Consider the following 27,124-nt stretch of genomic DNA (forward strand, 5'->3'; position numbering starts at 1 on the left):
TTCTATCTAGCCTTTTCACTATGCTGAATTCAATATGATTTGATTACTTTAAATTTTTGACCTCCAAAACTCTCTTGAATGGTTCCCTTAACCCCCAATTTTTAAATCATTCCCTACTTGCTATTATTCAGAAAGTCACTCTGGCATTCAAAAGCCAAATGTGGCTCTAAACAAAAGTTTTGCTCCTGTACTATCAAAATAAATGGAATGGGGAGAATAGGGTTTTTCACTATCTGCATAGAGTGAGGCAATATTCTAGTCTGACCCTTTTCTATGAAAGCCTCCTTAATTTTCATCAGAGACTTGTATCTCCAGATGAGTTGCTAACTCTAGTCCAAATGCAATAACAATGATGAATAATCATTCAATAATCCTATCATTTCGTCAAAGACTGGAGACTGACGTTGAAACCACTTCCTAAAATCTTGTTAAAAATCTGCAGGGATTAGTCCGGGCAGTTGCCAGGAGTCAACACTGACTCGAAGGCACAAAACAAAAACGAAAAACTTCCCTAGGCTCACAACTAATAATTTACTATTCTGCTTTCATAGTCAAAAATATTCTGACTTGTTTGCACAGAGTATAATATACTATATTTAGAAAATCCATGGAATGCAGCTGGTAAGTTCATCTAGTCAAACTGGAAAGACACTTTGGCTGTAGTACAGAGAGCATTGTTCAGCTATCACTGTGATTGAATGGGGCTTGTACAGGATACAGTTATATGCAGTGGTGGGATTCAATTCTTTTAACAACCGGTTCTGTGGGCGTGGCTTAGTTGGGTGTGTGGCTTGGTGGTCATGTGACTGGGTGGGTGTGGCTAGCTGATCATGTGACTGGGTGGGCGTGGCTATGTGCATAGGGACTACTCAGAGGGCTGAAAAAAGTCATTTTTTATGCATTCTTAACAACCGTGTCAATCATTTCACTACTACTTCTCTTCACCACAGTGACAAGATAGGGCGCAAAACGTAAAAGGTGAGGACAGTCGTAAGTTCAAGCACTGGTCAAAAATGCGAGGACCAGTCAAAAATAACCTTTTCAGCCCTCTGAGTAGTCCATATGCACATAGGACTCATCATTTATGCCATCATTTATCTTCTAGCCCTAGTTCAGAGGTCTTCAAAAAGTCCACAAATCTTAAAGCTGCCAAGTTTGAAGACCTCTGAGCTACGGCTTTGTGGCCAGCCTTTTGGGGAGGGGGTCCCACTCGGAGAGATCCCCTGCCTCTCAGGAAGCATCAGGCCCAGGCAGAGAAAGTTTCCAAGGTTGGAGATCTCTGGACTAGAAGACCTCCAAAGGTCCCTTCCAACTCTGTAATTCTGGTATTGGCAAGCAAACACAGTTAAGCTACTTAAATCCTCCAGAGCAGGGGTCCCCAACCTTTTGGACCTCAGGGACTACCAAGTTCATAATTTTAAATTTCGCGGACCACTAATATGAATCCAGCATGCCGCTTGCTGAAGCACCTGGACTCCCAGTGACGGGATAGGGTCCTTCAGGCACTCTCCCCCTCTCTTTCTCTCTCTCTCCCCCTCTTTCATTCTCTCTTTCTCTCCCCCCTTTCTCTCTCTCCCCCACTCTTTCTCTCATTCTCTTTCTCGCCCCCCTCTTTCTCTCTCTCTCCCCTCTCTCTCCCTTTCTCTCTCTCTCTCTCCCTCTCTCATTCTTTTTCTCTCTCCCCTCTTTCTCTCTCCCCCTCTTTCTCTCTCTCTCCCACTCTTTCTCTCATTCTCTTTCTCTCCCCCCGCTCTCTCTCATTCTTTCTCTCTCCCCCTCTTTCTCTCTCTCTCCCCCACTCTTTCCCTCTCATTCTCTCTTTCTCTCTCCCCCCTCTTTCTCTCTCTCTCTCCTGTCCTTCTCCCACTCTTTCCCTCTCATTCTCTCTTTCTCTCCCCCCTTCTCTCTCCCCCCCACTCTCTCTCATACGTCCACAGTATGCAGTCTTTCAACCAACTGTTCAGACTTCAAAGCAGTTTAAGACCAACCAGTTTGCAAAGTACCGCTGTGATTACAACCTGCATCAAACAAAATGTGTTAATGGATTATGGCTTCCTGAGCCACAGTGTAAAGGTATCGTTTGCATGCTATGTACAAGTTTATAGTTTCTTCAATAGGATGACGTTAATCATATCAAAAAAAATAAAAGTGGGGCACACCTGAGAACTGTCTTCCTATGTAACATCTTTTGATGGCACACAGTTTCTTCTGCAACACCCCATTAAGGTCCTATGAGTTTGGCATTCTTTGTCTAATCTCATGAAATAATGAAATAATGTGAATATATCCATCAAAAAAGAAAAGATAATTTTGCAATATAGAAAAATCTTTTTTAACAATCTAAGGACAAAATCAAATGCAGCAATACCCTTAAAATCAGTTGGTTTCTTCCTTAGCAGCTATTTTGTTTCCTTCACAGGTTTAGTTTGCGACTGTTAAATTGGTTTTGATCTTATATGTCTTTTACTGTAGTTGTTTTATATCTACCCTTGAGAGTTTCATGATTGTAGTAAAGCTCCAGTGTGATCAATTAGTAATAGAAAACAAATGGCTCTTTTGTGAGAGTTGTCAGGTGAAATGTTTAAGGATGAATTATGAGTTCTAGCCAGGGGTGAAATCCAGCAGGTTCTAGAGAACTGATAGCGGAAATTTTGAGTAGTTCAGAGAACCGGCAAATGCCACCTCTGGCTGACCCCAGAGTGGGGTGGGAATGGAGATTTTGCAATATCCTTCCCCCAGGAGTGGGGAGAGAATGGGGATTTTGCCGTATCCTTCCCCTGCCATGCCCACCAAGCCACGCCCACAGAACCGGTACTAAAAAATTTGGATTTCACCACTGGTACTAGCTGACAGCAAAGGGTTAGAATTTATTTTTTTTATTTTTTTTATTTTAAATTTGATTTATATGCCGCCCTTCTCCGGAGACTCAGGGCGGCTTACATGCGTTAAGCAATAGCCTTCATACTTTTTGTATATTTTATACAAAATATGTTGGAAGCAACAGACATTAGGTCTTAAATTTGAGTCCTGAAATATTAGTTTGTGAAAAAACAGACTGGAGTATATGAAGAGAAGTGTGAGAGCATATAGCAGAAAAGAATGATTGAGAGAAAAGATATGTAAAAGATTTACTATGATCTGATAACAACCATATAGTTGTTTTTTTGTTTGTTCCCCAATTGGGTCAATCCTGGGGTTTAGTATCATTGTGGAAAGGGACGTTGATGTGGCATCTCTATGGATGTTACTCTATGATGTAATTTTAGCTGGTGCAGTTTGTTGGTTCAGTGTGATGACTGCTATTTCTACTACATCAACCACTGGAGACTTAATCAGAGCATGCTGCTAAATCTTGGAGAAAATTTCTGGAAGATGAAGTGATTAGTTAAGGATTCTCACCATGCAAGCAGTCTACCTCACAGACAACAAGAGACTGGCAAAGGAAGGAATAGCACATAAGACTTTTCATTGGTTCCCAAAAGATTATCAGGATCAATTCCTGGTGTTGATCTGTATAGTTTGGCAACGGGATACCTGCAGGTCTCCAATCGCTGTCAGCTAGTTTATATGGACAAGGTGCTAGTGGTATTTAACTTCCATGAAACGAGGGGGAGGACTAAAATATAAAATCACTGTTTCTCAGTAGTAGCATCAGTCTTATTGTTATAGCATTTTTCTTTAGGAAAATGTTCCAAACTGATCTCTTTCCCAGAGCATTTGTGGATTAATTGCATGTCCTGTACCCAGGGCCGGATTTAGATGAAAAGAGGCCCTAGGCTATTCCACTTATGAGGCCCTTTCACCAGTGGTGGGATTCAATTTTTTTAACAACAGGTTCTGTGGGCGTGGCTTAGTTGGGGGTGTGGCTTGGCAATCATGTGACGGTGGGCGTGGCTAGTTGGTCACGTGACTGTGTAGGCATGGGTAGCTTGTCATGTGACCGGGTGGGCGTGGCTATGTGCATAGACTTTTTTCAGAGGGCTGAAAAAAGTCATTTCTGACTGGGCCTCGCACTTTTGACTGGTCCTCACACTTATGACCATCCTCACATTTATGCCCGTGCAGCTTTCTTAGCAACCATGTCACTCATTTCACAACTGCTTTTCTTCACCATGGTGACAAGATAGGGCAAAAACGTAAAATGTGAGGACAGTCGTAAGTTCGAGGACTGGTCAAAAGTGTGAGGACCAGTCAAAAATAACTTTTTCAGCCTTCTGAGTAGTCTCTGTGCACAAAAGGACTACCCAGAGGGCTGAAAAAAGTCATTTCTGACTGGGCCTCGCACTTTTGACCGGTCCTCACACTTATGACCATCCTCACATTTATGCCCATGCAGCTTTCTTTACAACCATGTCACTCATTTCACAACTGCTTCTCTTCACCATGGTGACAAGATAGGGCAAAAACGTAAAATGTGAGGACAGTCGTAAGTTCAAGGACTGGTCACAAGTGCGAGGACCAGTCAGAAATAACTTTTTCAGCCCTCTGAGTAGTCCATATGCATAAAAGGATACAGCACTAGAGAGGGATGAAGGAAGGGAAGGGAAATTAGAGTAGGAGTGAGGGTAAGAGAGGGAGGAAGAGAGGAGGAGAAGGAGAAAGGAAGAGAAAGTAGGGAGGAGAAGAAGAGGGGGAGGAAGAGAAAGTAAGAAGGAAAGAAAAGAGAGAGGTGGTAGGTTTGAGGAGAAAGATTGCTGTACAATAAAAAAGATGAAAGGGAAGAAAGCCAACCCCAAACAAATATAAAGATATTAAGATAAAGAATGAATTGTTAAACTTTAAAGAATAAAAGAGAACAAATATGAATAAATAACAATAATTAGAAACACACATACAAACATACAATGTATTTTCTTTGAACAGAGTATTTGGCCGGTTCACAAATTTAACCAGTGTTTAGTCATTTCAATTAAATTTACAATTTCTATATTTCCTTTTTGCCATATTTATTCCTCATCTATTTTTGTAAAAAACCAATATTACCCTTCATCCTCATCTCTAATCTTAATCAAATTCAATTTTTCCCTTCTATTCTATATTATACCCCTTCCCATTGTCATCTATTTTTATATCCATCCTCACATTGGTTAATTATGTAATATTAGTTGTTTAATATAAATTCAACATTTTAATATAAATCAATTAGTTATATAACTACCTTTTTTGTATATTAATCAATATGAACATGAATATTCCAATTATTTCCATGCAATCCAATTTCTTACAAATCCATTAATTATATTTACCAATAGTAATAAACCAAATAATTTCCCCCATATATTCCTCCAAACCACAACTTAACCATTTCTGCTTTCAGAAATATACAATTAATAGTATCTCAATTATTACAATTCCCTAGTTAAATAGAGCTTTTTTTCTTTTGTGTTTTAAAATCTCCTCTTTTTCCCTAAATTTCCCGTTGTTTGCACCTACCTTTTTTGGTGAGGAAAAAGAAAAGAAATCTGCCTGCCTAATTTTCCAACGTGCAAAGCCAACAGCCTGCTTTACTTTCTCTTTCGTTTTTCAGTATATCTAGGGGGAAAAAAATCTGCACTCTTTCCAAGCAAGCAAAAGAGCACTGAGTAAAACAGCTGAGAGCAAATCAGCTGGGGGTCGGGAGCCGATCTAAGCAAGGGCTAATTAGCCTCTGCTGAAGCTCCTGGGGCCAATAAAATTACAAAAAAAACCACCGAACCCTTTGTTAAATTGCTGGCTCCCCCGCCCCTCGCCCACCACTATTTATTGGCAATAAATAGTGGTGTGGAGGGGCTGGGCAAGCCAGCAATTTAACAAACGGTTCAGCTGCACCACTGGCTCTAGGGCGGCCCTTTGAAGCCCCGCGGCAAGAATTTGCAGTTTCTTTTCCCTCTAGCCATCGGAGGCAGCAATAGATGGGGAGTGGGCAGGGTAAGCGAACAGCCGGCGATCCAACAGAGCAGAGAGTGAGGGTGAGTGAAGGCTGGAAGCTGCTTTCTCCATCCGGAGCCGATGGGGAACCACGTGGCAGTCCACGTGGATCCCAGGCAGCGGAACTCAGGCTAGGGAAGGGGTGGGCAATTGTGGCTCTTTTACAACCTGTGGCCTTCAACTCCCAGAATTCCTGAGACAGCCAAGCTGTTTGCACAAGTAATAAATAGTACTTTTTTCTGAAATGCAAACAGTGGATTTGGGCTCTAAAAAAAGTTATACAGGCTTTTTATCCAGCCTTATGCTAATGTTAGAAATTATGCAAGGAAGATGCATAAACAAGGAACTTGGGGGTTTTATATAAATATTGAGAAGTTTCAAAAATGTCTCACAAGTGGCCTCAAACATTAATCTCAAATGAAATGTCCTGCATACGTTCAGAATTGTTGTTGTCAAAGCAAGGTTCTGACTTCAAAGTCTCTCTTCTTCAAAATTAAAGAGGAATTCAGAAGGGTTATTTGGACATCACGCAACCAGACAATTCCTCTGTTGTTCAGTGAAAAAGCCTACTTTTTTCAAGGTGAACCTGAAAAAGAAGTGTCACTACTTTAATAAATCAGCTTCAAAGATTTTCTTTCCTAAAGGCCTTTTTTACCATCCAGAGAAGAGATGGTGAGTGTAGATAGTTTAGGCAGGGGTCACAATCACAACAAAAGGACGCAAAGCTAAGCACAACCCTGTAAAGCTTTGGGAAGCCTTTTCTTGCCAGTCTGTGTCTGGGGCTTCACTAGTATAACATTCCTTTGAGTCTTTGCCTTCAGTGCTATTCTGGCTGCCCTGTTTTCTCTCCTGGGTGTTTGCTAGAATGGCTTTTTAAGAAGGAGACTATTATGCTTTCTTTGGGGAAAAACAAAGATCTTTTTCTCTAATCTACAGGAATCACTTCTCACTGGGACAGCAAAAATACATACAATCTCTCCAATTTTCTCTTGAACGACTTGGTGAGGGACAAAGCTTGGGGGCTGTGAGGCATTCATTACTACTTGGCTTAAATGCAAAGTTGCTTGTTATGGAGATTGCAGTTACAGAACTAACAACAAAGGAGACAAAGGCTGAAGGATGTCATGATGGTTTGTGTGTGTGTGTGTGTGTGTATGTGTGTATGTATGTGTATGTGTGTAAGATTTTAGATACAGTAAAAGACAAACCTAAAAGACACAACAGGTGCAAGAAAAGAAAGAAAGAAAAATCCTGTTATGAAATATTATGACTTCCAAACTTCTCTCTCTCTCTCTCTCTCTCTCTCTCTCTCTCTCTCTCTCTCTCTCTCTCATCTAACCATCATCTTTCTCCATCTCTATCAATCCCTAATCTCCATCTATCTTCACGCCCATGCCCACTTTAGCGAAGGGAAAAAAAGCCCCGATATGTCACATGACACCGCCGTGACGATGTGAGTTTGACACCCCTGAACTAGATCTTCGGTGTCATCTCTGCCACACTCTGCCAAGTGTATCTCAGTGACAGAGATATTGTTGGGAACATAGTATATTTTTAACGTTAAAGCTGTAATCTTGGAAACTGCAACACAATGAAATTAAAGAAGCATTCCAGACAAGTATCCCTATACCACCTTTTGTCTGATTTCTATTGCAGCAACACAAAGCTTATTTACCAAGTGACTGATGTAGGATTTGAAGTCTTCCAAAAGGAACATCGCCAGGTGATTATCTGGTCTTCCAGCTAAGTTGCACAATAAGGCTGAAATGACCTAGTGAATTTACAGAGTGAATGGTCCTATTAAATATACATGCAGTGGATACCTCTTATTGTTTCTATCTTATTGGTAAGAAACTTGAGCAGTGGAAAACTTCTTAACTGCCAGCGACAGAATTATAACCATCAGAATTCATGCCAAGCTTCTCTATATCACAGTTACCCAAGTCTATGCCCCAAAGACTGCTTCAACAGAGCTTGAAATAGAGGGTTTTTATGCCGTGGTCTAAGAAATTCTGGTACAATTGGTACAAATATATATATAACTTTATTATCATTGTACATATATACACAGTATACCCATACAACAAAATTCAGTTAACACCCAAAGACCAGGCCCAACACACATAACAAACACACCCCCACCCACCACAAATTCCCCATCCCTGAACCACCCAAACATCCACACAACAGGCCAATTAATGCTGTCCAACAGCTGACTGGTGGTGGCCCTTTAGTTCATTGTTGAGTGCAATTGGGATAAAAACTATTCAGAAAATGTGTGGTCTGAGTTTTAATTGCTCTGTATCTTCTGCCAGAAGGCAACAGTCCAAAATCATGAATACATGGTTCAAACAGCACAAGTGCCACTTATACACTTGGACCTCACCAAATGGACTTCACCATAATCAGGTCAACCTTATGCAATCATCAATAGTAGTTTTCACTATTTTGTTTAAAAATGGTGATACTGACTTTCAAAATCGTCTTGCCCATGTAGTTTGATATATTAAAAATTATTACAGGCTGCATTCTGCTGCAGATCAGATGAATCAGTTTAAAAAATAATTGCATAAAATGTACAGATGGGAATTTATTTCTTTATTCTTCACATTTTATTTTACAGATCTAAGCAAATAAACAATAGGACGCATACCACAGCCTTTGAACCAGAAGAATATCTGGAGTCATATATTATTTTCTTTCATATGATCCCATGAAGCTGGATTGTATATACACAATTATAAACAGTGGATCCGAATCTAAAAGTCTATTTTGTAAAAGATAATTACCAACTGTAATTACTGGGAAAATAATAACATTTAAAAATAAATTTATAGACCACCTTTAAGGCAGATAAAATTTTACAGTATAACATTATAAATAACTTTTTAAATATGTATCTGGAGTGAGAAATGAAGAATTTTTTCTATATACTGTAATTTTACCTTTAAACATTTGATTAATCTGAACAATCAATCAGCAGCCCATCTTAAAGCAATGACAATAGATAATTGTAGTTGATATGTTTAGCATATGGATTCTTGAATTCTTCGAAAAATAAAAGAAATCCAAAAATGATCTTTATTGACAAACAATTTGTAATATAGTTTGTAAAGAAACAGAGATGCACAGTGAACATTTCAATTCACTATCCAATCAAAGATCGCCAACGACTGCTCCTCCTGGGGTTGCTCTGGAGTTAGCAAAATCAAACTTGATGTTAATAATCAGAGGGAGGTTTAATCAGAGCCAAAAGGATTTCTGCCTATTCTAAAATCTAACGTGGGAAAATCACAAATAGATATATGCTTTGTTTTTCTTTTTTGTTTTGTTTTCCTTTTTTTCTGTTTGGACAGTAAGATATTGTAAAATGTATTTATTTAATAAATGTATATGCTGCCTATCTCACCAGCAAGTGACTCTAGGCAGTTTACAACCAGATAAGCAGTATCAAAAATTAAAACAAATGATAAATATTAACAATGCCCCCAGGCCAATCAGCAGACCCACGTTTTAATTATAATACTGTGTTTTCCCAAAAATAAGGGGTATTTTCATGGGGAGGCTTATTTTAGCATATGCGCTCAAAAGCCTGGTTGGGGTTATTATCAGGGGATGTTTTATTTTCAGGGAAATAGGGTAAGTAAAACAAGATTTTAACAACAGGCATAGAGCCTGGTGGCGCAGTGGACTAAGTGCTGTTAAAGTAGCACTTAAATTGCCAGCTGCCTGCAATTATTGCAAGTTCAAATCTCACCAGGCTCAAGGTTGACTCAGCCTTCCATCCTTTCGAGGTAGGTAAAATGGATTGTGGGGGCAATAAGCTGACTTTGTATAAAAAAGAACACCGCTTAGGGGGGCCCGAAAGCCCTACTAAGCAGGTATATACAAAAGTATGAAGGCTATTGCTTAATGCATTGTAAGCCGTCCTGAGTCTCTGGAGAAGGGTGGCATATAAATCTAACTAATAAATAAATAAATAAATAAGATTAAGCTATATCTTAGAAATTGATGCAGGGTTTCCAACTACATACTTCAAAATCTGTTAGTTGACACAAAATTTGCCGTGATGTAAATTTAGACTGATCCACTGAAGTTTTTCTGCACAGAAAGTAGGCATAGGAATGCTTGGTCCATGTTTTTCCAAGCACGGCCCGAGGGCAGGTTTAGATTTTGTAGAGCTGTTACTCTGCAGAGGCACTATTAAATGGGTCTTAGCTACTGGCTGTGGTCCAGCACATGCACTATTATTAGTGCCTCAGCTGGTGGCTGTGAAGTTCTGCAGTTTAAAAACCCCAAGCCTGCTTTTGAGAAATAATATGGCAGCCTCAGATTCCAAAGTAGAGTTTAATGGTTCTGCAAGCCTTTTTACACCATTGGACACACCAACATCTGGCAACTCAAGACATATTTTCATAGAATGCAAGAAAGCCTATTGTCTAGGTTTAAATAAAGAAAATGTTTACTTCAGGCCCATCTGATGCTTACCAAGCTACGAGATGGGGAAAAGATCATCTTTATCTTTCAGCAAAGGACATGCAGCAGTTAAGTAACTGGTTTTTAGTTACTGGTCAGTAAAACATGGTGGTAGAGATAGCACAATAATAGTTTTATAATTTGCAGTCCCTGAATCAAAACCACATGATGGATTCTACTGGTTCGCACCAGTTAACTTTCTAAGTAGTTTGGAGAACCAGTTGTTAGAAGAAATCTCCTCCCCGCCCCCCCACTTTATAGGGCTAATCCTGTAAGGAATTACAACATTCTGGTGTTGTTTCTAGCCTAATCTTTATTGCCCTGCTTACAGAAATTGCCTCTCCATTAACCCTTATTACATTCTTGGCAGTATGCCTATACTTACTGTCACCTCCGGAGCTTCTCCTGAGTTTTTTTTTTTTTCCTTTGCTTGACTTTCTTAAAGAAGAAGAGTTGTTTTAAGCTTTTTACACTGTGTTGGGAGGAAATACTCCCCTGTTGGAGTTCTTCCAGCTGGGATGCAATGATCAGCACTTTGAAGAAATAATTGAATAACAAAGCAGAGCTGCCGAAAAGAAGCTTTTAATGACAAGGAACCAGAATGAGTGACATTCAGCAAGGCTTCTTGACTATCTAGAAAGGTTGACATTCAAACGTGACTTTATATACCCTTTCTGACTTTTGGTCTAAAACTGTTTTTTGGTGAATTTAATTCTGTGCTTGGTGATGTTTAATCCTGTGTTTATTGATAGGATAATTTCCTTTGTTTGGAAGGAAAAATCTTAATCTCTGTTCCTGAAAAGAAGCAGCTTCAGAAATCTGGCTAGTTCCTGTGTCTATTTGTTCTGGTAATTGGTTTAACAAGAAACAGCTACTGTGTTTGCTCCTTTCTTCATTCTGGAGATCTTAAATGATCTCTCTGCTAAAGGGTTTCACTTTATGAGCAAGAGTTGGCTGCTGATAGTTATTACATTTTAACTATTTTAATTCCTCAAGGTGCTCTGGCACTCTCCCTGATTTGTAACTCCAGTTTGCAGGTATTCCTAATCTAATGATTTGTATTTAGGGATTGGTATTCTTTGCTTTGCAAGCAAAGAAGCTTTTTGTATTTTTGTACAGGTAATCCTTGACTTATAACAGTTCATTTAGTGACCATTCAAAATTACAATGGCACTGAAAAAAGTGACTTATGACCATTTTTCACACTTACGGCTGTTGCAGCAAACTGTCATTAGGGCAAAGAAGCTATGTAGAATTGGCTGTCCCACCCAGTCACATGAAGCACTGCAGTTGTGAAATGAGTGACATGGTTGTTAAGAATGCTGCAACAGGCATAAATGACAACTGGTCATAAGTGCAAGGACAAGTCAAAAGTATGAGGACCGGTCAGAAATCACTTTTTGCAGCCCTCTGGTAGTACCTATGTGCATAGGGACTACTCAGAGGGCTGAAAAAGTTATTTTTGACTGGTCCTCGCACTTTTGACCAGTCCTTGCACTTACAACTGTCCTCACATTTTACGTTTTGCACCCTATCTTGTCACCGTGGTAAATGGAAGCATTGCAGTTGTGAAATGATTGACACGGTTGCTAAGAATGCTGCAATGGGTATAAATGTGAGGATGGTCGTAAGTGCGAGGACCGGTCAAAAATAACTTTTTTCAGCCGTCTGAGTTGTTTCAAGTAGGTTTAATCATCAATAAAAGTGCCTTAACAAGCCATCATTACAGGTATATATCTATTTATTTTTATTTTTATTTATTTATGTAATTTATATGCCGCCCTTCTCCCGAAGGACTCAGGGCAGCTTACAAGAAGGAACAAAAAAATTACATAAACATCAAAGTCAATTTAAAATTAGTTAAAATTAATTAAAAATTTAATTAAAATTATTAAAAATCACCCCTACGGATTCAGCACATTTGGTGAAAAAGCCACATCTTCAATTCGCGACAGAAGGAGAGGCGGTCAGGGGCTGTCCTGAGGCCGGTGGGCAGCCCACTCCCGAGGGTCGGCACTCCCACAGAGAACACTCTCCCCTTTGGGAGCCAACATTGTCTGGCTGACGGCACCCTGAGGAGGCCCGCTCCGTGTGAGCGCACCGGACGATGGGAGGATGGCAGGAGATGATCCTGCAGGTACCCCGGGCCTAAGCCATGTAGGGCTTTATAGGTGAGCACCAGCACCTTGAAATGAACCCAAAGAACTACCGGTAGCCAGTGCAGCTCACGCAGGAGAGGTGTCACACGGGAGTACCGAGAAGCCCCTGTAACAATCTGTGTGGCCGCATTCTGGACTAACTGTAGTCTCCGGGTGCATCCCAAGGGCAGCCCCATGTAGAGGGCATTACAGTAGTCCAACCGAGATGTAACAAGGGCATGAGTGACATGATGGCAAGGGCATCCCGATCTAGGAAAGGGCGCAACTGGCGCACCAGGCGTACCTGTGCGAAGGCCCCCCTAGTCACGGCCGTCAAATGATCTTCTAAAGATAGCCGTGAATCCAGGAGGACCCCCAGATTGCGGACCCTTTCTGAGGGAGTAAGGACCTCCCCTCCCATCACAAGTGACGGGGCCACTAGATCATGAGATGCCGGTATCCACAGCCACTCAGTCATGGATGGGTTGAGTCTGAGTCTGTTTCTTCCCATCCAGGCCCATACCGCTTCCAGGCAGCGGGACATCACAGAAAGGGCATCCCCAGGGTGATCCAGGGCGGAGATATAAAGCTGAGTGTCGTCAGCATATTGGTGGTACCTCACCCCGAAACCACGAATGATCTCACCCAGTGGCTTCATATAGATGTTAAAGAGCAGGGGGGAGAAAACCGACCCCTGAGGCACCCCACATGTGAGGGGCCTCGGGATGGATCTCTCTCCCCCCGTCCATACAAACTGTGAGTGGCCCAAGAGATAGGAGGAGAACCACCATAAAACGGTGCCTCCTACCCCCAACCCCCCGAGTCGCTGCAGTAGGATACCATGGTCGATGGTATTGAAAGCCGCTGAGAGGTCAAGAAGGGCCAGGTTGGAGGAGCAACCGCCAGAGATCATTCACTAAAGTGACCAATGCCGTTTCTGTGCTATAACCGGACCTGATTGGTATGGGTCTAGGAAGTCAGTTTCCTCCAGGAACTGCAGGAGCTGCTGTGCCACCATGGATTCAACAACCTTCGCTATAAAGCGAAGGTTGGAGACTGGACGATAGTTGTTAAGGGAGTCTGGATCAAGGGTGGGCTTCTTGAGGAGGAGACGAATCACCGCCTTTTTAAGTGTGGTGGGGAAGACCCCTTCCCTCAGAGAAGCGTTGACAACCGCTTGAATCCAGCCTCCAGTCACCTCTCTGGCTGCAGAAACAAGCCAGGAGGGACAAGGGTCCAATAAACCTGTGGAGGCACCCAGTTGACCCATGATCCTGTCCATTTCATCCATTGAAACAGGCTCAAACCCAACCCAGATGTTACCATCAGGACAGGCCCCTGTCACCTCACCAGACTCTGCCCAGTCAGAGTCCAACCCAGTTCGAATCTGAGCGATTTTATCTTGCAGAAACTGTACAAAATCCTCAGCTCTGCCCTGCAAGGGGTCCTCCCTCACTCCATGATTGAGAAGAGAGTGGGTCACTTTAAACAGAGCAGCTGGGCGGTTTTCTGCAGATGGAATGAGAGCGGCAAAATATTGGCATTTTGCCGCTTCCATTGCCACAAGATAAGACCTAATATGGGTTCTTAACTGTGTTCAGTCAGATTCGGATCGGGAGGATCTCCAACCGCCCTCCAGGCATCTTCTACGACGCTTCATTTCCCTGAGCTCCGTGGTAAACCATGGATCTGTGTCAGGTCAGAGGCCGCAAAGGCGCGATTCGATCCAAGGCCCCCACCGCGGCCTGTTCCCAGGCCGCAACTAGGGCCTTGGGGTTAAGGAGGCGGGAAATGGCCTAAGCTCTGTCAGGAACACTTCCGGGTCCATCAGGCGGAACAGTCTCATTGGTTCCACCTCCCAGCAGTGGGGAATGATGGAGAGAAAGTCCAGCCTGAGGAGGGAATGATCGTCCATGACAGGGGGTAGATTGACAAGTTTCCCCTACCACGATCATTTATCCACTGTCCAGAGAGAAAAATCAGGTCGAGTGTCCTTATTCCTCTCTTATGAATTGGGCCCTGCACAACCTGAGTTAGGTCCATGGCCATCATGGAGGCCATGAACTCCCGGACTGACTCAGATGTCTTCCTGGCTGATGGTAAATTGAAGTCTCCCACAACCAGAAGGTTGGGGAGTTCAACCAACTCGGCCAGGACATCTAGCAGTGCGGGCAGGGCTGAGGCTACGCAGCTGGGAGATAGGTACGTAACCAACAGACCCGACTGAACTCCAGGGTCCCACTTCAAAAGGAGGGATTCACACCTGCCTATCTGAGAAACAGTGTACTCCCTGGGACTGAGGCTTTCTCTAATAACAACCGCCACCCCCCAGCCCCTACCCTGGAGTCGCGGCTGGTGAAGCACACGGAAGCCTGGGGGGCATAAATCAGTGAGAGGGACACCTCCCTCCAGCCCTAGCCAGGTCTCCATAATGCATGCCAGGTCCACGTCCTCCTTGTCAATTAAATCTCAGACAAGGAGAGCCTTGTTCACCACGGACCTACATATGACAGGAACTGGAAATACCTCACAGATGCAGCTGAAGGCAGCTCCTCGAGAGTCAAGAAATACATCTCAAACTAATCCTGCCAAGACTGCAGACATAACCCTTGTAATAGCTTTCCTTTTTTCATTAATACAACTATCACGTTTTAAAACATTAAAAACCCCACTAACCCCATAAGCATTACATATATACATTGAAAAGATATAAAACACTGTATTACTAAAACATTTTATTATTTTATTTATTTATTTATTTATTTATTAAATTTCTATACCGCCCTACTCCCGAAGGACTCAGGGCGGTGAACAGCCAGGAAATAAAACACATACATAGAAAAAATTTAAAATTGAATAAAATGAATTAAATAAATTTGGCTGAATTTAAAATACCCTTAATTTAAAATACCCATATTTTAAAACACACTAAAATTTAAAATTTGCACTTAAAAGGGAGAAGATTTAGGCCAGGTCAACTTGATGAAATAAAAGAGTCTTAAGCTCGCGGTGGAAGGTGCGCAGATCCGGGATCCTCCGTATCTCTGGGGGGAGCTCGTTCCAGATCGTAGGTGCCCCCACAGAAAAGGCTCTCCCCCTAGGGGCCGACAGCCGACATTGTTTGGCTGACGGCACCTGGAGGAGCCCCTCTCTGTGGGAGCGTACTGGTCGGTGGGAGGCTATTGGTGGTAGCAGGCGGTCCCGTAAATAACGAGGTCCTAAGCCTGGTTATTACAATGTTATCACATTACATTGTGAACCATACGAAGTTCTGATGCAAGCGACTGTAATATCTTCTGTTCATATTAACACAACTATCACATATTAAGACATTATAAAACATTGTGAAACATGCAGAATTCCGATGCAAGCAACTGTAACATTACTGTAACATCTTCCCTTCATACTATCACATATTAAAACATTATAAAACATTGTGAAAACATGCAAAGTTCCGGTGCAAGCAACTGTATCATCTTCCCTTTTCATATTAACACAACTGTCCCATAATAAAACATTAAAAAACATTGCAAAAGAGTCAAAATTGTAAAAAGGAACAATATTAACACTTTGTACAAATTGAGTCTGTTAGATTATAGGAAAAAAACAATATCAACACTTTCTACAAATTGAGTCTGTCAGGTGGTCGCGAACATCAGCCGCTGCGAGTCACAACTGGCCCTCTTGTGCCAACGGCCCTCTTTGCACTCTGGGCTTCTCCATCCTCATTGGAACCACTGGGCTCTTCTCACTGCTTACTGGAGTGTCTGGCACTCGACTGCTATCGGGTATACCCGCTCGCTCCGAGCTCTCGTCAACATTTTTTACTTTTACTTTACTTTACTTTTACTTTTATTTGATTTATATACCGCCCAACTTCTGAAGGACTCAGGGCAGTGAACAGCCAACAATAAAATACATATATACAAAATTTAAAAAGCAGAAATAAAATCGAATTAAGTAGTTTGGCCCAGACAGATTAAAACCCTAATCAATTTAAAACAAATTTAAACTTTGAGTATTAAAAATATTAAAATTATTTAAATTATTTAAAAAGAGGGAGAAAGTTAGGCCAGGACCACCTGGTGAAATAAAAAAGTCTTTAGAGCATAGTGGAAGGTGTGCAGATCCAGGATCCTCCGTATCTCCGGGGGGAGCTCGTTCCAGATAGGTGCCCCCACAGAGAAGGCTCTTTCCCTGGGGGCCACCAGTTGACATTGTTTGGCCGACGGCACCTGGAGGAGCCCCTCTCTATGAGAGCGTTCCCGCCGGTGGGAAGCTATTGGTGGTAGTAGGTGGTCCCGCAAGTACCCAGGTCCTGAGCCATGGAGCGCTTTAAGGGTGGTAACCAAAACCTTGAAGCGCACCTGGAAGACCACCAGGAACCAGTGCAGCTCGCGCAGGAGGGGTGTTACATGAGAGCGCCGTGTCGCTCCCATTCCACCCGCGTGGCGGCACTCTGCACCAGTTGGAGCCTCCGGGTGCTCCTCAAGGGGAGCCCCATGTAGAGAGTGTTACAATAGTCCAGGCGGGAGGTGACGAGGGCATGAGTGACTGTGCGTAAGGAGTCCCGATCCAGAAAGGGATGCAACTGGTGAATCAGGTGAACCTGATAAAAAACCCTCCCGGTCACGGCTGTCAAGTGCTCTTCTAAAGACAGCCGTGCATCCAGGAGGACGCCCAAGTTGCGTGCCCTCTCCGTGGGGGCCAATGATTCACCCCCAATAGTCAGTGATGGCACCAACTGACTATATCGGGACGTCGGAAACCACAGCCACTCGATCTTGGATGGGTTGAGCCTGAGCCTATTCCTCCCCATCCAGATCCGCACAGCCTCCAGGCACCGGGACATCACTTCAAGGGCATCGTTGGGGTGGTCTGGGGTGGAGATGTACAGCTGGGTGTCATCAGCGTACTGGTGGTACTTCACCCCGAAACCATGGATGATCTCACCCAGTGGCTTCACATAAATGTTGAACAGGAGGGGCGAGAGGACTGACCCTTGCATATGAGGGGCCTCGGGGTCGACTTCTGCCCCCCTTTCAACACAGACTGCGACCAGTCAGAGAGAAAGGAGGAGAACCACTGCAACACAGTACCTCCCACCCCTAACTCTTCCAACCGGTGCAGCATGATACCATGGTCGATGTATCAAAAGCCACTGAGAGATCTTACAGGACCAGGACAGAGGAGCACACCCTGTCCCGAGCCCTCCAGAGATCATCTACCAATGTGACCAATGCCATTTCCGTGCTGTACCCGGGCCTGAAGCCTGAGTGGAACGGATCCAGATACGTCACTTCACCCAGGTGCTGGGGAAGCTGTTGCGCAACCACACTCTCAACAACCTTCGCCACAAAGTGAATGTTGGAGATCGGACGATAGTTTACCAACATTGCTGGGTCCAGAGAAGGCTTCTTGAGGAGAGGCCTCACCACCGCCTCTTTCAAGGTGGCGGGAAAGTCACCCTCACCCAATGAAGCATTTATAATCCCCTGGAGCCAGCCTCGTGTCACTTCCCGGGAAGCCAGCACTAACCAGGAAGGACACGGGTCCAATAAACAAGTGGTCACATTCAGTCTACCCAGAATCCTGTCCACATCCTCAGGGGTCACAGGATCAAACTCATCCCAGATAACAGTCTCAAGACCTGCCCCAATCCCTCCCCCTGAGACTACCCAGTCAGAGTCCAGATCTTCCCGAATCTGAGTGATTTTTGTCATACAGATACTGAACAAAATCCTCAGCTCTACCCTCCAAGGGGTCCTTCCGCGCTTCCTGGTGGAGCAGGGAGTGGGTCACCCTAAAGAGGGCGGCCGGGCGGTTATCTGATGATGCAATAAGAGCAGCAAAATAACTACATTTCGCTGCTTTTATCCCTACTAGGTAATTCCTAATATGAGATCTTACCTGTGTCCGGTCCGATTCAGAAAGACTGGCCCTCCAACTACTCTCTAGGCGTCTTTTCCGGTGCTTCAACTCCCTCAGCTCCTCAGTGAACCAAGGAGCCAAATGAGATCGGCACCGGGTCAGAGGCCGCAAAGGCATGACCCGATCCAGAGCTCCAGCGGCCGCCCTATCCCAGGTAGCCACTAGGTCTCCAGTCGAGGCGTGTGCCAGAGCCTCAGGAAATGGCCCAAGCTCCATCTGGAAACTATCAGGTTCCATCAGGCACCTGGGGCGGAACCATCTTACCAGCTCCGCCTCCCTGCAGCGGGGTGCAGCAGTTCAAAAGTCGAGACGAAGGAGAGAGTGATCTGACCATGACAAGGACAACATTAATCTGAGGCTCCATCCCTGTGCATTACTCATTGTCCATGGATACTTCTGGCCTGTCCACAGGTTATGTAAAGTCTGGCCGCTCAGCTACATGCAAGTCTACTCGATTGCGACGATACAAAGTTCCTTCAACATCCACCAAATAGGAACATGGAGCCTATTGTTGTAAGCAGCTACCCATTTTCCAGCAATCTGTTCAATCTCCAGGCAGCGGTTTCATCCGAATCTGTTCCCCGATCTTTAATTCTGACAAATCTCTAGCTGAGTTGTCATATCTTGCCTTGACCACTTGTCTCTTCAGCCATAACTTTTCTTGAACTCCTTGTATCACCAAGGGCTCAAGCTGCCTGTTGGACACTGGTAGTGATGTCTATAGTCTCCTTGCCATCAGTCTGTGCTGGACTACTGTCCATGCCCTCAGATGGGGTATTTCTCCAATGTAGAATGGCTTTCCATGGATCTTTACCTTCACTGTGAGCTTTCCTACAAAGATTCACAGCTGATTCAGTTTTGCCGTTAGCTTGAGGATGATGCAGTGATGCGGTGAAGAGGTCACATGCTCGAACTCCCACTCAGGGGCAAATTAAGATAGTCTGCTTGGTTAACTTCAGCAAAAAAAGTTTGTTCCTGTTGCATCCAGCAGACCGTCTGATGCTCATGTTCTCCTCCAAGTGTCACCTGATCCAACACACCACACTACTCAGGGTGGTGTGGCCCACTAGCGACATGCGCAGATTGAGGCTGATCCCGAAGACAAGGAGGCTGGTGTGGTGTCGCGCCAGCAGTCCGCTCATGTCGGATAGTGAGGAGGCTGAGGAGGATGTGGTTCCAGAGGCAGAGACTCAGCCAGGGCCTTCAGAACCTCCAGAGGCTCCTTCAAGTGGAGAGAGCGAAGTGGAGGAGCCTCTTCTCAATGCTCGAGCACACAGGGCTCCAAAAGGCAGGAATGGCTACTCAGGAGGAGGAGGTCTCCTCGACAGCAAGGCTTGAGGATAATTGGCCACTCCCTTAACCTATTTAAGTCACACGCCGTTAGTAAGTTTCTTGCTGGAAACAACTTGTAATGATCATCAGAGCATTTTTGGAAAAGTCCTATTGTATCTTGTTTTCTGGGCTGGTTGCCAACCTTTGCCAGACTTTGGTTTATTCTTGCTACTTAATAAATTTGATAAGGACCGTTGGTGTGTGTCAATATCCTCGAGAATCCGGAGCTGGGGCAGAACACAGGGTATCACTAATATACATTTCACATCCTGGCTTATAGACAACATTTAGGATGTAATTCTGCAAACTAAGCATCATGCTCTGCAGACGTTTGGGAGCACACAAAAGGGGCTTCTTGAATATGGCTATTAGCGGCTTGTGATCAGTTTCGGCTATGATTATATCCCGGCCAAAAAGATAATGGCAGGCAAATACAATACTTAAGCACTCCTTTTCAATTTGAGCATAGTTCAACTCGGCAGAAGAAAGCGCTCTGGACGCGTATGCAATCGGCTGACCTTCTTGCATTAGGCAACATCCTAGGCCATTTTTGCTCAAGTCACTTTGAATGGTAATAGTCTTCGTAACATCATAATATTTTAACACTGGAGCAATAGTGACCAAGTGTTTTATCTCCTGTACTGCCTGCTCATGCATGGGGAGCCAAAGTTAAACTGCATCTTTGTCCAGAAGGCATCTCAATGGCTGGCACACTTCTGATAGGTGCGGCAGAAATTTTGCTAGATACAGTATGTAACAAATCTGATAAATCTCTGCACTGATTTAACATCATCAGGCGATGGCATCTCCACAATGGCTCTAATCTTTTCTGGATCAGCTTTTCTGAATCAGCTTTTCTGGACCAGCTTTTCTGGATCAGCTCGTGAAGACAAAGTATGCCCATGGAAGTGGACTTCGTGCACCTTAAAATTGCAACTTTTTTTTTTATTGAAAAAGTTTTACAAATACAAATTTTCCCATTTCCTCCCCCCTTTCCCTCCCTAACCCTCCCTAGTCCTCCCCTCCTCCCATGACTTCCCCAAGGTGAAATCCAAATCCACATCATATTATATCATACCTTACCTCCCTTCTATTCTCCCCCCTGTGTACTATACATTTCTACACAACATTGAACTAAAAGCTATCTGATACTTCCTAGTTTGATATTTATTCTGCACATAATCTATCCATTTCTTCCACTCCCATGCATAGGTCTCTTGAGTCCAGTCTTTTAAGTATGCTGATATCTTCGCCATTTCTGCAAAACTAGCCACCTTCAAAGTCCATTCTTCAATAGTAGGCAAGACATCCTTTTTCCAATATTGACCAATCAGTAACCTAGCTGCTGTCACCATGTACAATATCAATTTTGTTTCACCCATTGAAAAACCCTTAACTATACCCAACAAAAACAATTGAGGAGAAAATTGGAGTTTTTTCTTCAGAACATTTTGCATGACCCACCAAATTTTTATCCAGAAAGCCTTCACTTTCTTGCAAGTCCACCATATATGATAATATGTAGCATCCAAACAATCACATCTCCAACATTTTGGTTGAACATTAGGATATATGCATGACAATTTCTTAGGATCTAAATGCCACCTATAAAACATTTTATAAAAATTTTCCCTCAAGTTCTGTGACTGCGTAAATTTAACATTCTGAACCCATATTTTTTCCCACGTTTCCATCTTTTTAACACTGAGCCTTAACTTTACCTGCCTATACCAATCTAATAGTGCTATTAACTTCTCATCATGGTCATGCTCAACTTCTTTGTCTGTTTCACCACAGCCAACTATAAGAATATCATTAGCTATTGGCTCAATTCCATCGAGCCCAGTCAGTAATTCATGCTGCTTTTGTTGATATACTTCTGGTGCTACCGAAACTCCAAAGGGTAATTTAAGCCATCTCTTTCTACCCCATGGGGTCCAGAACGTAGTCATGTAGCTACTTATTTCATCTAGCTTACACTGTAAAAAGGCGTCTCTAGCATCAACCAGCGTAAAAACCTGTGCTTTGGGTAGCTTGTGCAAAACGTCATCAAGCGTTGGCATTAATTAATGTGACCGCTTCAGGGCCATATTCAGAAATTTAAGGTCAATGCAAATTCTAATCTTCTCTGACCTTCTAATAACAACCATGTTGCTTATCCAAACAGTGGGCTCAGTTACTGATGTAATATGTCCTTCTGCCTCGTACTTATCCAGTTGTGCTCTAACCTGCTGCTTAATAGCTATAGGCACATTGTGTGGTGAACTTTGTACTGGGGAAATAGCAGGGTCAAGTTCAAAATGAACCTCTCCTGGAACAGATACTATGGGGCCCTCAAACACTTCCTGGTATACTTGGAGGATTTGCTGTTTTGTCAATGGCCCCACCAAAGATTTAGGGGAGTAACTTACAACATTGTGTAACTCAGTCGGAATGGTAAACTGCATCAACCCCAATGCTCACATGTTGATCCTGACAATAATGGTTTCTGATCAGTTTCCACAATCTCAAATTCAAGTTTATAAAGATCCCCACGTATGCTGCATTCTGTTTGAAATACGCCCAGTGAGTTCACTAATTCTCGTGAATATAACTTCAATTTAGTACTGCTAGGCTGAAGAAGTATCTTGGATGCCAATTTCATTTTGTCCTTCAAACTCATAACATCACAGGTTGCACCTGAGTCCAGCTGGCAGGGTTGAATTATGTTGTTAAACCTGAGATTCACAAACCATTTTTTGCCCTTGGAGTGTATTGTACTGATACATTCTTTCCTATAAACCGCATCAGTGATAAACAAAGATGCCTCCTCCTGTGATGCATTCTCCAAGTCTAACGTTTGCTCAATTGTATGCAGCTTCCTTATTTCTCTTTCCCATGCCTGACACACTTCTGCAAAGTGGTTAAGCCTCCCAGACACTCTGCAGATTTTCCCATATGCTGGGCACTGCTCCCTCTCTCTTGTATGTGCATACTGCCGCAATATTTGCATGCTACTTAATTGTTCACAGATGAATTATAAAACTGCCTTTTATTCTGATATTTGTATTGATAAGTCATCATACTTGGCTGTTGTTTAGAGACTGTATTAACACAGTCCTTACCTCGCTCTAGAACTCTCAGCCATTTGTCATTAAATTCTATAGTCCGACACATCTCAATTGCTACTTGTAGGCTTAAATTATGCTCCCTCAAGAGGCAGTGGCATTTTCTTTCACTAGTAGCGCCCAAAATTATTTTGTCCTGAATGAGCTCATCCCTTAAGGGACCATAGTCACAACTGGCTGCTTTTTTCTTTAAGCGTGTGACAAAATTATCTACAGTTTCACCTTCTTCTTGCTTGCAGCTGCCAAATATGTATCTTTCAAAAATAACATTTTTGAGAGGTCTGAAATAAGTCTCTAAAGCGTCTAGAATAACTTTGGTATCTCTTTCTTGCTCCAAAGAAAGGGTTAAATTGAGTTTGTAGATATGGAGACATTCACTGCCCATCAATCTCCTTAATGTGGCAGCTTGAACTGCTGCCGACTTCTCTTCCAAGCCTTTAGCTAAGGCATAATCTTCAAACTCTGCCCTGAACTCATTCCAATTGCTACCGCAGTCTCCACTCGCCCTCATAGGCTCAGGCAGAGGTATACTGTTAGCAGCTGCCATACTTCCACTGCTTAGCTTTTGGGAGTATGCTTCAAATGTATCCAAAAAACATGGATTCAGGCTTCTGACACCATGTTTCAAGTAGGTTTAATCATCAATAAAAGCACCCTAACAAGCCATCATTACAGGTATATATCTACATATGACAGGAACCGGAAATACCTCACAGACACAGCTGAAGGCAGCTCCTCGAGAGTCAGGAAATACATCTCAAATTAATCCTGCCAAGACTCAGACATAACCCTTCTAACATGAATGCCCATACATTTTTCTTTATTTCATTTGCATTGATATTGAAATATTCTCCTTTGAAATTGCATATATAACTTACTCACTTACTCATGTGACTACATGCATATTTTTAAATACCTGTCAGAAGCCACAGGACCAAAACAAAAAATAAAATTAACTGAATTAGTAATTACTGATAATAGAAATAGAAATAGCACTTAGACTTATATGCCGCTTCACAGTGCTTTACAGCCCTCTCTAAGTGGTTTACAGAGTCAAGATATTGCCCCCACAATCTGGGTCCACATTTTACTAATCTTGGAATGATGGAAGCTGAGTCAACCTTGAGCCAGTGAGAATCAAACTGCGAAACTGCTGGCAGCCAGTATGTAATGATTCATTACATGTAAAATAAGGTATCCCATGAAATATTTTCAAGTTTAGAATAAATGGAAAATAGATTGAACAAGAAAACTCTCTGAAATGACCTGGACACAGTGGTGGGTTTCAAATTTTTTTTTACTACTGGTTCTGTGGGTATGGCTTGGTGAGTATGGCAGGAGAAGGATACTGTAAAATCTCCATTCTGGCCCCACTCCAGGGGAAGGATACTGTAAAATCTCCATTCCCTCCCGATTAGCTGGGACTCGGGAGGCAGAGAATAGATAGGGGTGGGGGCAGTCAGAGGTGGTATTTACCGGTTCTCCAAACTACTCAAAATTTCCGCTACCAGTTCTCCAGAACTGGTCAGAACCTGCTGAAACCCACCTCTGCCTGGAGAAGAAAAGCTATCCATCACTAAATGAAATTCTATTGACTTCAAGGGACAACCAAATCCAGTCTAAGAATTACTTGCTTTCTCCTGAAAACTTTAGGGTGCATACTGAATTTATTGCACTGAGAACAATGAAATGAATGAAAATAGCTCCCTGAAGTCCACTCATTTCAGCCTCAGGACAGAGGGATCTCCTGGTCTTCAGTCTTGGAATCTGCCAGGATTTAGGATCAGACTAGAAGAGATGAAATGATGGGTGATGTTTGTACCTCCCTGTCCCATGCCTCATTGTTTTTAAATATTACTCCCATTCCCATAGTAGTTTTCTCCCATTCCTGTATGGACAGGATTTCATTTGATCACAGGAATCTTATTGTATGATGAGACTTTCATTGAAACTGCAATTAATGCAAACACTATTAGTAAAATATCAATTTGTGTTGTGATATATATGTAAATATGAAATATTTCTGTAATGGACATTTTATTGGAACTTTTTCTTTGTTAGTTAATAAGGAAATGGGGGCTTTCTTGGTATTGCTGGACTACAGTTCCCAGTATTCATTTGTATCCCAGCTTTCCTCAAGTGTATCCCCTGTGAGGATGAATTAAAATTTGGTAACATCTAATTCCCCTCTCCTGTTTTTAAAATGTTGGTGCTTCAGGTTCATTCTAAATGCCAGAGTTTATATTCCAAAATATCAAGAATGCCTAATAAATTATTAAACTTTATTAGATGTCATTGTGTCAGAAGTCATCTTAAAAAAAAAATAGAAATTGCTCAGTGATAAAACGGTCTAAAGTTTTTGAGTCACTTGAGTAGTTTTAGCCATCTGGTTTAAAAAAAATGGCGATGCTGACATTTCAGAATCTTCTTGCCTATGTAGTTCGATATGTTAAAATTATTGCAGGTTGCTTTCTGCTGCAGATCGGATGAATCAGTTTTAAAAGGATTACGTAAAATGTACAGATGCAAATTTATTTCTTTTTTTTTAATATCAAGGTTTTTTTATTTATATATAAGTATTTTGAATACAGTGTATTGTCCGTGTTGCAATATTTTCAGGATCAGACTCAATAAAGATAATAGAAGTTAAAGCTTTAAATATATTTCTTTTTAATTATGATAGGCATTCTATATTCACTGAATATTCGAGGTAGAAGCGACGAGAATGGTGAGGGTGGCTCCTTATATATACAAGGGGTGGAGCTAGGAATGGGAGTGGTAAGTTATGAATACATTAAAGTCCAAAGAATAAGTTAACCTCTGATGTTCCATATATACATTATTTACACATTGGAGAATAAGGCATTTACATCTGACAAATCCCCCTCTAAATGCCGGTTCGTTACACAACACCAATTACATTCTGATTCAGGACAATATAATACATATAATTTAGAAGTTAAATATTTGTGTTGTTTAGAAGGTAAGGGTTTTGTTAATATGTCAGCTAATTGTTCAGAAGTATCGCAATGTATTGCTTTAATGAATCCGTCTTGAGACAGTTGTCTCACATGCTTAAACTTTATATCAATATGCCTGGACCTTTGTCCAATTGCATCGGATCTGGATATTTCAATGGCCGCTTTATTGTCTTCATGCATAATAAATGGTAAGGTGGGTTTCTTCCAAACATCAGTGATCAGATCATTGAACCATACAAGGTTATTTGCAGCTTTGGACAAACAAACATATTCCGCTTCTGTAGTAGAAGTGGCTACTAGTTCTTGTTTACCAGTATACCAGTAAACTGGACAATCATTCAATAGAAAAACATAACCAGAAGTACTCTTTCTGCATGTTGTATCACCAGCCCAATCTGCATCAGCATAACAAGTAATTTTTGGTTCTCTGTCATTATTGGGTTCCAACATTAAACAAAAATCTAATGTACCCTTCAGATATCTTAGAATTCTTTTGACAGCTTCCCAATGATACAAGGTTGGTTTACTAACATATCTTGACAATAGATTGAGAGGTAATGCAATATCTGGCCTAGTCCAATTAGATATATAAAGGAGTGAACCTATAACTGATCTGTAAAATGTGTTGTCTTTAAACTCAGGGGAAGATTCATCAGTGTTTCTAAGAAAATCAGTTTGCATAGGGGTGTCACAGGTTTTAGCATTATTTAAGTTACATTTGTTTAGGAGTTCGATGATTTTATCTTTCTGTGTAAGTTTGAATCCCCTTTTAGTTTTGTTAATTTGCACACCAAGGTATTTATTCACTTTACCCAGAGATTTCAGTGAGAAGTGTTCATTTAACTTATTTACAAAGATTTCCCTGCTCTCTTTATGCTTTCCAATGTATAAAATATCGTCCACGTAAATTAATACAAATTCAATATGATCATTACTCTTTTTTACAAAGAAACAGTTATCAGCAGTGGTGGCGTTGAAATCCATGGTCTTAAGTACTTTTACCAAGCAATCGTACCATCTTTTGCCGGATTGCTTTAATCCGTACAGACTCTTATTTAATAACCAAATTTCGTTCTTATTAGTGTATTGACTGTGTGGTGCTCTTACATATATTTCCTTATCTAATTTTGCATGTAAGTATGCGGTCTGTATGTCATATTGGAATACGTCCAGATTGAGTGCAGATGCTACTACAAGGGCTGTTTTGACACTCTCTGTTCTCACTGTGGGTGAATATGTATCAGTATAGTCT

The 27,124-nt window shown here is 42.1% G+C and overlaps 1 pseudogene; it reads right to left on the reverse strand.

Moving 5' to 3' along the window:
- Positions 1-21,850: 21,850 nt before the first annotated feature.
- On the reverse strand, positions 21,851-22,787 carry LOC148114685 (uncharacterized; annotated as a pseudogene).
- Positions 22,788-27,124: the final 4,337 nt, after the last annotated feature.

The sequence above is a fragment of the Pantherophis guttatus genome, chromosome 3 (genome assembly GCF_059756535.1).
Source record: "Pantherophis guttatus breed Tessera chromosome 3, ASM5975653v1, whole genome shotgun sequence".
Lineage (NCBI taxonomy): Eukaryota > Metazoa > Chordata > Lepidosauria > Squamata > Colubridae > Pantherophis > Pantherophis guttatus.